This window comes from Canis aureus, chromosome 24 (genome assembly GCF_053574225.1).
Source record: "Canis aureus isolate CA01 chromosome 24, VMU_Caureus_v.1.0, whole genome shotgun sequence".
Taxonomy (NCBI): domain Eukaryota; kingdom Metazoa; phylum Chordata; class Mammalia; order Carnivora; family Canidae; genus Canis; species Canis aureus.
Window position 1 is genome coordinate 35,396,474 of NC_135634.1, and position 12,959 is coordinate 35,409,432.

General features: G+C 41.2%; 1 protein-coding gene and 1 long non-coding RNA gene across 4 annotated transcripts in view; one reads left to right on the plus strand and one right to left on the minus strand.

Annotated features, from left to right (window-relative positions):
• The window catches only part of PEBP4 (phosphatidylethanolamine binding protein 4), a 247,070-nt gene that overhangs the window by 12,561 nt on the left and 221,550 nt on the right, over positions 1 to 12,959 (plus strand). Inside the window, exon 1 of one of the 3 annotated variants that reach the window (XM_077868850.1) lies at positions 4,430 to 4,529. The exons of the other annotated variants lie outside the window; for them this stretch is intronic. The gene's annotated coding sequence lies outside the window, so the exon portion shown is untranslated. Of the gene's footprint in view, positions 1 to 4,429; positions 4,530 to 12,959 lie in introns of those variants that run through there. 3 annotated transcript variants of the gene reach the window in all.
• Positions 1 to 12,959, minus strand: part of LOC144296043 (uncharacterized) — a 34,411-nt gene that overhangs the window by 11,098 nt on the left and 10,354 nt on the right. Inside the window, exon 2 of the long non-coding RNA XR_013363177.1 lies at positions 10,724 to 11,212. This is a non-coding gene — a long non-coding RNA (uncharacterized LOC144296043). The remainder of the gene's footprint in view (positions 1 to 10,723; positions 11,213 to 12,959) is intronic.

Sequence of the window (12,959 nt, forward strand, 5' to 3'; positions counted from 1 at the left end):
TTTTCCACTCACTTGGTGATAATTTAGTGAGGGCTGCCTCCCTTTAGAGGATCAAGACTTCCCTGAAGAAGTGACTGGAAAAGAGACAAGAAGCTGACAAGGAGGGAGCCAGGCAGGGGAAAGAAGTCAGGGGTGTTGAGGAAGCACCTGCCAGAGCAAACAAGACACGTGCAAAGGCCCAGAGGCACAAGGGCAAGCATCTCTCTAGGAGAAAGCACAAGTATGGCAATGACTGGATGACAGAGAGGCCTGGCAAGAGGTGAGGCTGACCACCTGTCAGCCAGCCACCTGAAGAGCCTCAGAAGTGTGGACTTCCTCTTGACAGACGTGGGGAACTGGTGTGGCAGGGGCTTCTCCAATGTGGCAGCCTGTTAGAAGGGCAGATTGTGGGCCGCACCTCAGGTCTACTCCGTCAAGACACTCTGGAGGTCCTGTTGTGCAATCTTTGCATTAACAAGCCCTCCCTGTGACTCCGATTCACACTGAAGTTTGAGAACCACTGAGAAGAAAGTGTGGCTGTGGATTTGTAGAGGTGGAGACAGTGAGCAGAGGTGGTGCCCCCAAGTTTGGCTGGGAAGGAAAGATGGGGGGAGGTTGGGGGTCTGGCAGTGAGAGAGACCATCTTGGGTGGGTTCCCTGGGAGGCAGGTGCTGAGATGCAGGTTTGCTGGTGGCAGTCCATGGGGTGATGCAGCACGAGGAGCAGAGGTGGAACTGGAGTGTGGCTTGTGGTGACACAGGCCTGAGCAGAGCGCTCTGGGAGCTGTGGAGCTAGGGTGGCCTTCAGAGTTGACCCAGAATCAGGACAGGCAGGATTGAGACTTCACCCCCTTTATTATTCATGCCTTTTTATTTTCTGTATTTTTCTCACATTTTAATATCTTGCTGATCCCAGAGAGACTGCCCCTGGTATGGCTAGCTAATTCTTAGAGGTAGCAAATGACTCCCTTGTGAGCATAACTTTCACAACCAATCAAGAGTTCAGACCCTCAACCGTCACCTTTATGGGACTCTTTTTATTATTATTATTATTTTTTTTCTTTATGGGACTCTTAAAGGATTCTTACACTCAGGGCCACTAACCCCCGCACTAGTTACTTCAGGTCAGACATTAGATGACGAGGGACAGCTCTTATATCCTAGAGTCCATAAAATTATTCAAACTAGCCGATCTTAAACCTACTTATGCTGCCTTGCATCACTTTTCCCATGGAAGCCATAATAAAAGTTATTGCCCACATCTTCCTCTCTTTCTCCTTGCTCCTCTGTCTCCTGATAGAAATGTGCACTTCTTCACATGGCCCTGCATGGTGTGCCTTGCCTTCTATTTCTAGGGATCTGTGTGTATAAACTTCTTTCTTCACGACAGTCATCTGCATGCCTGTATGTCTTTCCTTATCTGCTTAAAACAAATCCAGAGTACCCTTCAAATACTCTAGCACCAGTCAGTTAGCTACCCACCTTGGGGAACGGGGGTTACCTGAGACCAAGCAACTCTCCTTGGCAATCCTCAGGGGGGGCCTCAGGTGTGAGCAGCCAGTGGCCACACTTCCAGCAGCTGGGAGATTGAATGCCTCAGTCCAGAGGGGGCATCTGGGTTATGCATCAGGGCATCCACTGCAGAGAGATCTTTTATAGTTGGAAAAGACTTGAGAATGTTTAAATGCTAGGGCGTCTGGGTGGCTCAGTTGGTTAAGTGCCCAATTCTTGGTTTTGGCTCAGGTCATGATCTCAGGGTCCTGGGATCCGGCCCCTGTGTCAGGCTCTGTGCTCATTGTGGAGTCTGCCGGAGATTCTCTTTCTCTCCCTCTGCCCCTCCCCCTGCTCGCTTTATCTCTCTATATATAATTTAAAAAATGTTTACGTGCTGGCAAGTTGAAAGGGAGGGATTAGATACAGGAAAGGAGAGAAACAATGGAGGGGTCAACTTAGCATGTCAGGGCCAGGACTGAAGTACAGGAAGAGGGATAAGCATTGGACCTAGGGAGAGATACCTTCCCATTATTTTGGGAGGAAGGTAGAGAATTCGGGTAGTTCTTGTTTCATAAATCCTATTTTTTCCCAGTAAAAAAGAACTAAGAAAGAGAGGTAGGGATATTTGCTGAGGATTGAAAGGTTTGAAATTATTACCAGGGCCAATGGGAGGGAAAGAAGGGACTAGAAAATCACAAACAGTGCAACATTGAGGACCCAATGGACCACCCCATTTTAGTGGCAACCATCTGTTGAGTTGTGTGCTTTCTCATCAACAGCCTGGGTTACAGAGAGATAAGGCAAGAAGTCAGATTCCTCCAGGGCTGGAGTTCTGTCTGGAACTTCCTAGGTTAGACATCCAGGAGAAGGTAAAAGATGGTGCTGAGGGGTGCTGGGTGGCGCAGTCAGTTAAGCCACTGAATCTTGGTTTTGGCCCAGGTTGTGATCTCAGGGTGGGGAGATCAAGCCCCGTGGTGGGCTCTGTGCTCAGCAGGAGTCTGCTTAGGTTTCTCTCCCCCTGCTTGCCCTCTCTCTCTCTGTCTCCAATAAATAAATAAATCTTAAAAAAAGATGGCACTGAGCTGATGGTTGCAGTTTGAGGAGCCTGGGCTGGAAAGAGGGACACAATGATAGCAGAAAACAAGCAATGCACAAGACAGATGGATTGGATGAGGCCAGGAGACAGCTGCAGTGGGAAGCAGTGGCTGAGTGGGAGAGCTGCAAGAATGGGCTGAACAGGGATGTGAGGGTGCAAGCTGCAGAAGTGCAATGGTTCTAGGCACAAAGGAGCTTCCAAGTGTGCCCTGGGGAGTGGGTGGTGGAGATAGAATAGAAGCTAAGCTCTTGAAAGTGAGGCAGTCCGGGACCCAGGAAGCCATAGTGTTGGATGGCTCATACTTGTGAATGCTGAATTCACCTCGAGGAGGTCAAGACCCAAATTTTTGCTTTTACATATTCGTTAAATTTAATAGAATAAATGTCATAAAAAGAGAGAGAGAGAAAAAAAAGAGAGAAACGTTCCAAAAATCATATGTAGGTTATGGCCTGAAAAAGATGAAGTAAAAAGCCTGGAGGAAAAGTCCAAAAAATTTACAGGGTTGCTTTTAGGTGATGAGTGCTTACAGAGTCATGAGCAGTTATTTCTGGGGGGGGGGCAAGCGTTGTGAAGACAGAGACTCTAGAAACACAGTGAACTGGAATTTGGCCAGGGAAGGAAGAGGGGGTCAGCACCTGGCGCCTGCAAGGGGGCATGCAGAGGGCAGCACGTCCTGGAGCCTGGAAATGGGCTCTTAGCGCTCAGCTGCAATGCTCAGGCCTGCAGGGAGGTGGCGCTCCCAGCTCCTGCTCCGTGTCCGTACTCTACTTACTTAGGCCGTGTCTTGGTCAGCCTTGTCTCATGACCATTACCACAGGTTACCAGGACTGCCAAATGAGAGTTGTGTTTCTTCTTTAAAAGGAATTTTGGAAAAATAAAATAAAATAAAAGGAATTTTGGAGCAAAAGGAGCCCAAGAAATCATATAATTGTACACATTAGATAAATATAATTGAGCTCGGGGTGTCAGCTCACAGGGAGGACAGGGGGCCATTTACGGAGATGCTTTCCTCTCTCCTCTCCTTCTTGCACCCCTCTCTTGGCCTCTCTCCAATCTACTTATTGAATAGCTTCTGGACTTATGATAGCAAGACACACCTTCACTTTAGGACACTTTCAAGAAAGAAAATGGCTAAGATGCACACACAAAAACAAAACTACAACGCTTGCCCCCCAAGAAATAAGCACTCATAACTCTGTAAATGCTCATGGTCCAAAAGCAACCCCTATAAATATTTTGACTTTTTTTCATCCACGCTTTTTACTTCATCTTCTTCAGGCCATAACCTACATATGATTTTTGGAATTGTTTCTTTTTCTTTGTATGACATTCATTCCACTAGATTTAGCGAATACATATAAAAGCGAAAACTATTTAAAAATCAACCATAATGTAATGTTACACCCCAGGTATAGGACTAAATAAAATTGATGTAAAAATAGGCATCGGATTTTAGATAGTGCTTTGGAACCTGCCTGTTTTGCTTAAGTTTGTGTCATTCTAGGGAAGTCTCTGTGACCCTTGGATCCACTTTTTCTCTGTCCTGTGGTCTGTCCTGTGGTCTGTCCCAGAGGCTGACTATAAAGCAGCCTTGCCCTCTCGCTTCCGGGTGAGTCTGCTGCCTCTGGCCCCCTGTGAAAGGTTACCATTCCTCTCCTCACAGACATTTCTGCAGGATCTTCCTTCTAGGTGCCTTTAATAGCTCTGTCCCCCAGGGCCAGGACTAGCATGGGGTGAGGCAGGTGCCTCTGGCGCAAACATGTAAGGAGGCACTCACTGTGACTTGCTCAACCCTGAGGGTGAATGTGTCCTCAAATCCTGCATCCTAAGTGCCTCATTGAGCTTGCTGTGGTCCCGCACTTCCTCCCCAAAGCCCTCGAGGTCTAGTGACAGTTTGTTGTTACTAGCTCTCAGTTACTTCACCACCTTCAGGTGTCCCCCTATTTTCTGGCCTCATCTTTGTAAGTAGCCCTTTTATTAATTGCTCCTTGATTTATCCCAATTTGAGTGTGCATCAAGTTCCTCTTGGAACCCTGCTATAGCTGTGTGCATCTTTCCATAGCACTTAGTCATTAAAAAAAAAAGATTTTTGTTTATTTATTTGAGAGAGAGAGCGCACACAGGAACAGAGTGGGGCGGGGGGGGGGAGTGGGGGGACAGGGAGAGGGAGAAGCAGGCTCCCTAATTAGCAGGAAACCCGATGCAGGGCTCAATCCCAGGACTCTGAGATCATGACCTGAGCTGATCAGGAGGTTAAGGCAGACGCTTAACCTCCTGAGCCACCCAGGTGCCCCACACTTACTAATTTTTTTTACATTATTTCTAATGTTTTATTTCCTACCTGAAATACAATCAGTTAAAAAAAATCTCATTCCCTCCTGTTAGAATTCTATGGTTTCCAAACTATTGCTATTACAAATAATGCTGCAAATACATGGGCATTTCCTTGGGTTAATTCCTACTAGAATTCCTGGGTTAAACTGTATAAAAATTTTTATGGCTTTTGATATTTATTATGTATTTTTGGTTTTGTTTTGTTTTTTTTTTACATTTATTATGTATTAAGATGTACCTGGTTTCAACTTGCGTTCTTTGTTGTGAATAGGCAGGAACATGGTTTCAGTCATGTGTTCATCCTTTTTGAATTGTTTGTGAGCTTTACTTATTTTTCAGGGCAATGATACATTCTTCCTATTGGTTTATAATGGCTCTTTATGTATTAAGAATATTAATCTTTTGTCATTTGTTATAAATATTATTTCCCAGTTTGTTGCTTGACTTCCATCTTGTTTATTGGCATCTCATAATTTAATGCTTGTGTACGGGCATACAAAAATTTCAATTTTCTCTCTTTAGAGATATCCACTTCTTGCTTTTGTTTTTTTTTTTTTCTTTGCTTCTAATCTTAGAAAGACTTCCCTCCCCAATATTATATAAATGTTTTGTATTATTTTTCTCACATTTTTATAGTTTTGTATTTCATGTTGAACTATTTCAACTGAAATTAATGTTTTTCTGAATAGTCGATTGTCCTAGCTTCTGTACTTCCCTAATTTAAATCTCATTTTTATTATATATTAAATAACCACTCCTACTTAGGTTTGCTCCTAGACTTTCAGTGCTGTCTCATGGAGCTATTTATTCTTGTGACAGAACCATAATGTTTTAATTGTTATAGCTTTACAGGAAAAAAATAAATAAGACATGATCTTCTCCCCTTCATACTCCCTTAACTTTCTTTTTCAAATAATTTTTGACAATTCTGCTATACTGATTTTTTCCAAAAGAAATTTTTTTTCCCAAAAGAAATTTAACTTATTTTCTAAACTTGCACTAAAAACACAAAATTTTATTGGAATTACTTTATACCTATAAATTCATTTAAAGATTATCAATATTTTTAAAATATTAAACTATTTCAATGAGATATATAGCTATCTCTCAGTTGATTCAATTTACTTTAAAAAATCTAAACTTCTTTCATATTAAATTTTTATAATTTTCTTCAAATATGTGTTGATTTAATGTAGATCTTATTTAAATTCTAGTTAATTAACATACAGTACAATATTGGTTTCAGGGATAGAATTAGTGATTCATCACTTACATACAATACTCAGTGCTCATCACAACAAGAGCGCTCCTTGATACCCATCACCCATCCAGCCCTTCCCCCATCCACCTTCCTCCATCAACCCTTAGTTTGTTCTCTATCATTAAGAGCCTCTTATGGTTTGTTTTGCGCTTTTCCTCTCCACCCTATTTGTTCACCTGTTTTGTCTCTAAAATTCCACATGAGTGAAATCATATGGTACATGTCTTTCTCTGACTTATTTAGCTTAGCATAATACACTTTGACATATTACATACCATATAATACACACTTAGTTCCAACCACATCATTGTAATTGGCAAGATTTCATTCTTTTTGATGGCTGAGTAATATACCATCATATATATTATAAATATATTTTATATTATTTAAATTAATATTTAATATATATTTAATATATAATATATAAATAAACATATAAAATATATAATGTATATATTTTTATGTATACCACTTCTTTATCCATTCTTCAGTTGATGGACATTTGGGTGCTCCACATAGTTTGGCTATTGTTAATAATGCTGCTGTAAATATCTGGGTGTATGTACCCTTTCGAATCTGTATTTTTGTATCCTTTGGGTAAATACCTAGTAGTGCAATTACTGGATCATAGGGTAGTTCTATTTATAACTTTTTTGAGGAAACTCCACACTATTTTCCACAGTGCCTGCACCAGCTTGCATTCCCACCAATAGTGCACAAGGGTTCCCCTTTCTCCTTACCCTTGCCAATGCCTGTTGTTTCTTGTGTTGTTAGTTTTAGCCATTCTGACAGGTACTAGCTGGTATCTCATCATGGTTTTTATTTGTATTTCCCTGATGATGAGTGATGTTGAGCATCTTTTCATGTGTCTGTTAGCCATCTGGATGTCTTCTTTGGAAAAATGTCTATTCATGCCTTCTGCCCATTTCTTAACTGTAGTATTTGTTTTTTGGCTGTTGAGTTTGGTAAGTCTTTACTGCTTATAGGTCTGTTCACATTTTCTATTTCTTCCTGTCTCAGCTTTGATAGTTTGTATGTTTCTAGGAATTTGTCCATTTCTTCCAGATTGCCCAGTTTGTTGGCATATAATTTTTTTACAATATTCTCTTATAATTGTTTATATTTATATGATGTTGGTTATTTTACTGTGTTTAGAAAGAACTTCCGATTGAAGATTGACCTAGATATAGTTGCCGTTTATATAGATATTACTGGTTTGTAATTTTTTAAAAATATGTATTTAAATTATGGTAAAATATACATATCATAAAGTTTACCACTTAAATCACTTTGAAATAGATAGCCCTGTGGCATTAAGTACATTCACCATCACCCACTTCAGAACATTTTTCTTCTTGTAAAACACAACTCCATACCCATTAAGCACTAATTGTCCTTCCATTGCCTCAGCCCCTGGCAACCACTGTTCTACTTTCTGTCTCAATGAATTTGAGTACTTATTCTAAGTGCCTCATATGAGTGGAATCATAAAGTATTTATCCTTTGGTGACTGGCTTCTTTCTCTTAACATAATGTCTTCACAGTTCATTCATTTTATAGCATGTGTCAGAATTTCTTTCTTTTTTAAAGGCTGAATAATATTCCACCATAGATATATAATATATCATATGTATCATATTTTGTCCATTCATTCCTCTGTTGATGGGCACTTGGGTTGCTTCTACTTTGGGACTGTTGTGAATAATGCTACTGTTGAACATGGGTGTGCAAACATCTCTTCAAGGTCCTGCTTTCAACTCTTTTGAGTATTGTTGGTTTGCAACATCCTCAGGAGCTTTCTGGGTATAATATGAAACTAGCTCTAGTACAGGGAGGGCAAAGGGAGTCTGAAGAAAGAGGCAGAGCACTCTAGTTTGGTAGGTGGCAGGTTTGATAAGCAAAGGAACTTAGGTATGAGGCTTGTCTTGGGCTGTTGCAAAATGAACAGATCTCTACACCTGCCTGCTAGAATTTTAAATGTTTATATAGAGGATTTAACTGGGTTTAGTCAAGTACCCAGTCCAGATAGTCTCAACACATTTCTATCTTGAGGTTGTATCCTTGGGGCAGTTTCTGGCAGCAGAGAAGGCAAGTGGAACACACATTCCAAGGACAGGAGAGGAGGATGAGAGCTTGGATCCAGCTTACAGATCAATTGGCAATCACGTCTTCTCTCTCTCTCTTTTTATTTTTATATTTTAAAAAAGATTTTATTTATTTATTCATGAGACACACACATACAGAGGCAGAGACACAAGCAGAGACTCCCCTGCAGGGAGCCTGATACAGGACTTGATCCCAGGACTCCGGGATCACAACCTGAGCCAAAGGCAGACACTCAACCCCTGAGCCACCCAGGCATCCCTCTCTCTCTCTTTTTAAAAACATACAGTATTATATTAGTTTCAGGTGTACAGTATAGTGATTCAATAATTCCATACATTACCTGTTGCTCATCATGACAAGTACACTCCTTAATCCTCATCCCCTATGTAACCCATCCCACACCCGGTCATGTCTTCTTGATACCCTCCTCAGACAGATACATATCCAGAAGTGGAATTGTTGGCTCGTATGATAGTTTTATTTTTAATTTTTTGAAGACTCTCCACTCTGTCTCCCATAGTGGCTACACTGTTTTACACTCCAACCAGCAGTGCACAGGGGTTCCAATCCCTCCACATCCTCACCACCTTGTTACTTCCTGCTTTTTTGGAAGAATCCTCCTAACGGATGTGAGATAGTATCTCACCATGGTTTTGATCTGAATGTCTCTAACGAAATAGTGATGTTGAGCATCTTTACATTTATATATCTACAGAAATGTCTATTCAAATCCTTTGCCCATTTTTTCATTGGGCTGTTTGGTTTTTGTTGTTGAGTCTTATGAGTTCTGGATACTAATGCCTTATCAGATATGTGATTTGCAAAGAGTTTATCTCATTTTATGAGTGTTTTTTATTCTGTTGATAGTTCCTTGGATGCACAAAAGTTTTTATTTATTTTTTTAAGATTTATTTATTTATTCATGAGAGAGAGAGAGAGAGGCAGAGACACAGGCAGAGAGAGAAGCAGGCTCCTCACAGGGAGCCTAATGCGGGACCCGATCCCCGGACTCAGGATCACGCCCTGAGCCAAAGGCAGACAGACGCTCAACCACTGAGCCACACTGCACAAAAGTTTTTTAATTTCTAAGAAGTCATCTTAGCAATATTAAGTCTTCCAATTCATGAACAAGGGGTATCATTCCATTAAGATATGTTTTCAATATTAAGAATGGACAGTGGAAATTTTCAAATTTTTTTTTTGGAATTGAGATGATAATTTTTAAAGGGATCATTCCATTAATAGATGTATTAATATTCAATCATTCTGCATTTCCAGGATGAAGCCAACCTGGTTATGGTCAACTAGTCTTTGTAGTACTGGATTTAACTTGCTAGTATGTTTGACATTTTTGTTTTTCTATTCACAGGAAAGATTGGTAATTACTCTCTTTTGGACTTTGTTGGATTTTACTGTCACACTTATGCTAGTTTTATAAAATGTATTGGGAGACTTCCTATATATTTCTCTAATGGTGAACACTTTTTTGACTAGGGAAATAGCTGTAGTCATTAAATTTTTATAGCAGTTACAAATTTCACACAGGTTCCAAGATACAGATATATAACTGTCATTTCTCAATATAGATACTTAGTTGAAGACACTCCATTTCTGCTGATGAGAGAAAACTTACTCATAAATTTTAACTACTTTGTTTTTGGTTTTTAAAAAAGATTTATTAATTTATTTGAGAGAGAGAGAGAGCACAAGTGGGAGGAGCATAGGGGGAGGCAGCGGGAAAGGGAGAGAGAATCTCTCTCTCTCTCTCTTTTTAATATTTTTTATTGAAGTTCAATTTGCCAACATAGAGTATAATACCCAGTGCTCATCCCGTTAAGTGTCCCCCTCAGTGCCCGTCACCCAGTCACCCCATCCCCCTGCCCACCTCCGCTTCCACTATCCCTTGTTTGTTTCCCAGAGTTAGGAGTCGGGAGAGAGAATCTCAAGCAGACTCTGCACTGAGCACAGGGTCTGACTCAGTGCTTGATCTCAGCACCCTGAGATCACAACTAGAGTGGAAACCAAGAGTTGGATGCTTAACCAACCACCCAGGTGCCCCATTTTTAGCCACTTTTGTATGGAAACATGTCAATTTAGAGTATAAATTGAAATCTAATCCCCACCCCCATCATTTCCCTTCCCCATTGTGATCTGAATTCTAGGAGGCTTACTTATCTTTCTAGCATGAGATATTTGGTGCTGACGCCACCTTCTTCTGTCTTTGGTTCCTGCTGCCATAGGTACTCAGCTCAGGTCTAGCATCTCTTGGCAGTGAGCCCACCAACGCTGCATCTCCCTTGTCCTGACACAACTCTTCAGTCTTTTTTACCTGCTCATTCACTACTTCCATGGGTCCCTAGGGCTTGTCTGCTTTCCCTCAACTGTCCAGGGTCTAGGGCACAAATCCCCACCTGCCAATCAGCCAGATGACTCTCTCAACAATTTTGATCTTACCATGTTTATTCTGTGTCCTCCAAAGCTTGTTGGGCCATGGAAAGCCAGCCTGTGGACCTCTTTGCTCTTGTACTCCTTTCAAACTATTCAGGATTTCTCTTACTCTGCCCCCCACAGTTTCAACCAGGAGAAAGCCACGATGCTGAGCACTCTTCAGAGACTCTTTATTTGGTGTCTGTGAAACCACCTTCAAATCTCCAGTAAGAAATCTGTCCTCTTGTGATCCTAAACTCTGTGCCCTCGTTGATTTCATCTATAGCCATTGACTTGTAAAGTCAAGTTTTTTAAAATAAAAAACAAAATAAAAATAACTTCTTTCTAAAAAATCTGGCTCTTGAAAATCAAGTATTTTTGGCATTCAGGCTCTGTCTCTCCAATAAGGCAATACGTGCCTTGAAACTCAAAGCTGAGCAACCACTTTCTTGTTCCATCCTCCTTGCCTTATCCATAAAGCAGTGAATGCCTTTGAATAAGGATGGATGATGAGCTCTGCGAAAGTAGGAGAAACAGGAGTTACTTTCAATAAAAAAAAAATTTCCTCAATTGATGTTAAATAAAATATCTTGCTGTTTTAGAAATCATTTTCTCAGAAAATCAGCTGGGTCTAGTGTGTGTCCAGAAGGTAATTCTTTAATAACATTTTCAGTTTTCCATTATTATTTGTTTCTTTGTGTTTTTTTATCTTTTGTAAATTTGAATACCTTTATGTATTCTGAAAAGCTATCAGTTTTATCAGTGTTTTCAATTGATTAACATAGTGTTATACATGGTCTCATGATAAAAATACCTTAATATCTATGATTATGTCCCTTTCCTTACATTTTATTTTTTAGAGAGGGAGGGAGAAAAAAAAGAGAATGTGCATGTGGGGTGGGTAGGGGGCAGAGGGAGAGGGAGAGAGAGAATCTTAAGCAGACTCCATGCCCAGTGCGGAGACCTACTTTTCCTTCCATTTTTGGTCCTTTCTCTCTTTGACCTGCATCTGTCACCATTCAGTTGCAGAAATACAGTCCTTCTCACAGGAGTAACCAAAAAGAAAACTGTGTCAATGTGGAAAATAACTTACAGAATCACTGGAGAGACTGAAGAAGCAGACTTAAGGTTGAACTCTCAAAGGCGACTTCCAAAGGCACATGTGCAACTTAGGGAATCCTTACCATGTCCCCCATTCTCCTACATGCCAGCTTTTAGCAGTTTGTAAGAATCATCTCAATGACATCTCACAAAACCCCATGAGGAAAGACAAAAATAAAATCATTGAGTCCATGGTCTCCATAGCCACAAACAGGCCAAAAGGCAGAGGACCAAGACCTGACATCATCTTCCAGGTGTGAGGTTACATGGGTCAGAACAGAGTTGGGATGTGTCACCCACGCTTGGTGGCCACTGCAGGCAAGTACTTAAGACCTGAAGAGTCAAGGGCAGTCAGTATCTAATAACCAGAATTCTGGACTAATCTGATCCTGAGATCAAATTATTTTCTTAGCAGGAGATCCTTGATTTAATTCTGCTCTAGAAAGATGATGTACGGTCCCAGGATACAATTGGATGAAGCTCTGCCTAGAGTGGGAGGTGGAGGGAGAATTTGTTAAGGCAGGATGCAAACAGGAGAAAACGGAAGCATGTGTTAGTGGTCTGGATACCCTCTCTCCCACCTCCACCCCTCCACCCCAAGTAGTTCAAAGAGAGTGAACAGTGAGTTCCTAAGCCTGGAAGACTGGCAGGATCCTAATCATCTTCATATGGAAACCTGAGGACTGCAGGCTTGGCTTGGACCATCCATTCAAGCCACGCACACAGGTTACCATGTCCCTCTAGCTGGTGGACAATGTGACTATGAGGTGTGTGTGATGCTTGCTTCCCTTTGCTCTGGGGCTTATCCAGAAATGCATCCTTAGCCTCAGCACTTACGCATTTCAAACTTGTAGCCTCTTGTGTAAGATTCCATGGTATAATATCAGAAAGGGAGACAGAACATGAGAGACTCCTAACTCTGGGAAATGAACTAGGGGTGGTAGAAAGGGAGGTGGGGGGGGGGTGTGACTGGGTGATGGGCACTGAGGGGGCACTTGATGGGATGAGCACTGGGTGTTATTCTATATGTTGGCAAATTGAACACCAATAAAAAATAAATTTATAAAAAAAAAGATTCCATGGTATAGAGTCAAGCTTCCTTGCTTTCATTCTTAAATGAACTTCTTGTGCTTCAAGCTGCCCTTACCCCACATTGTGCCTC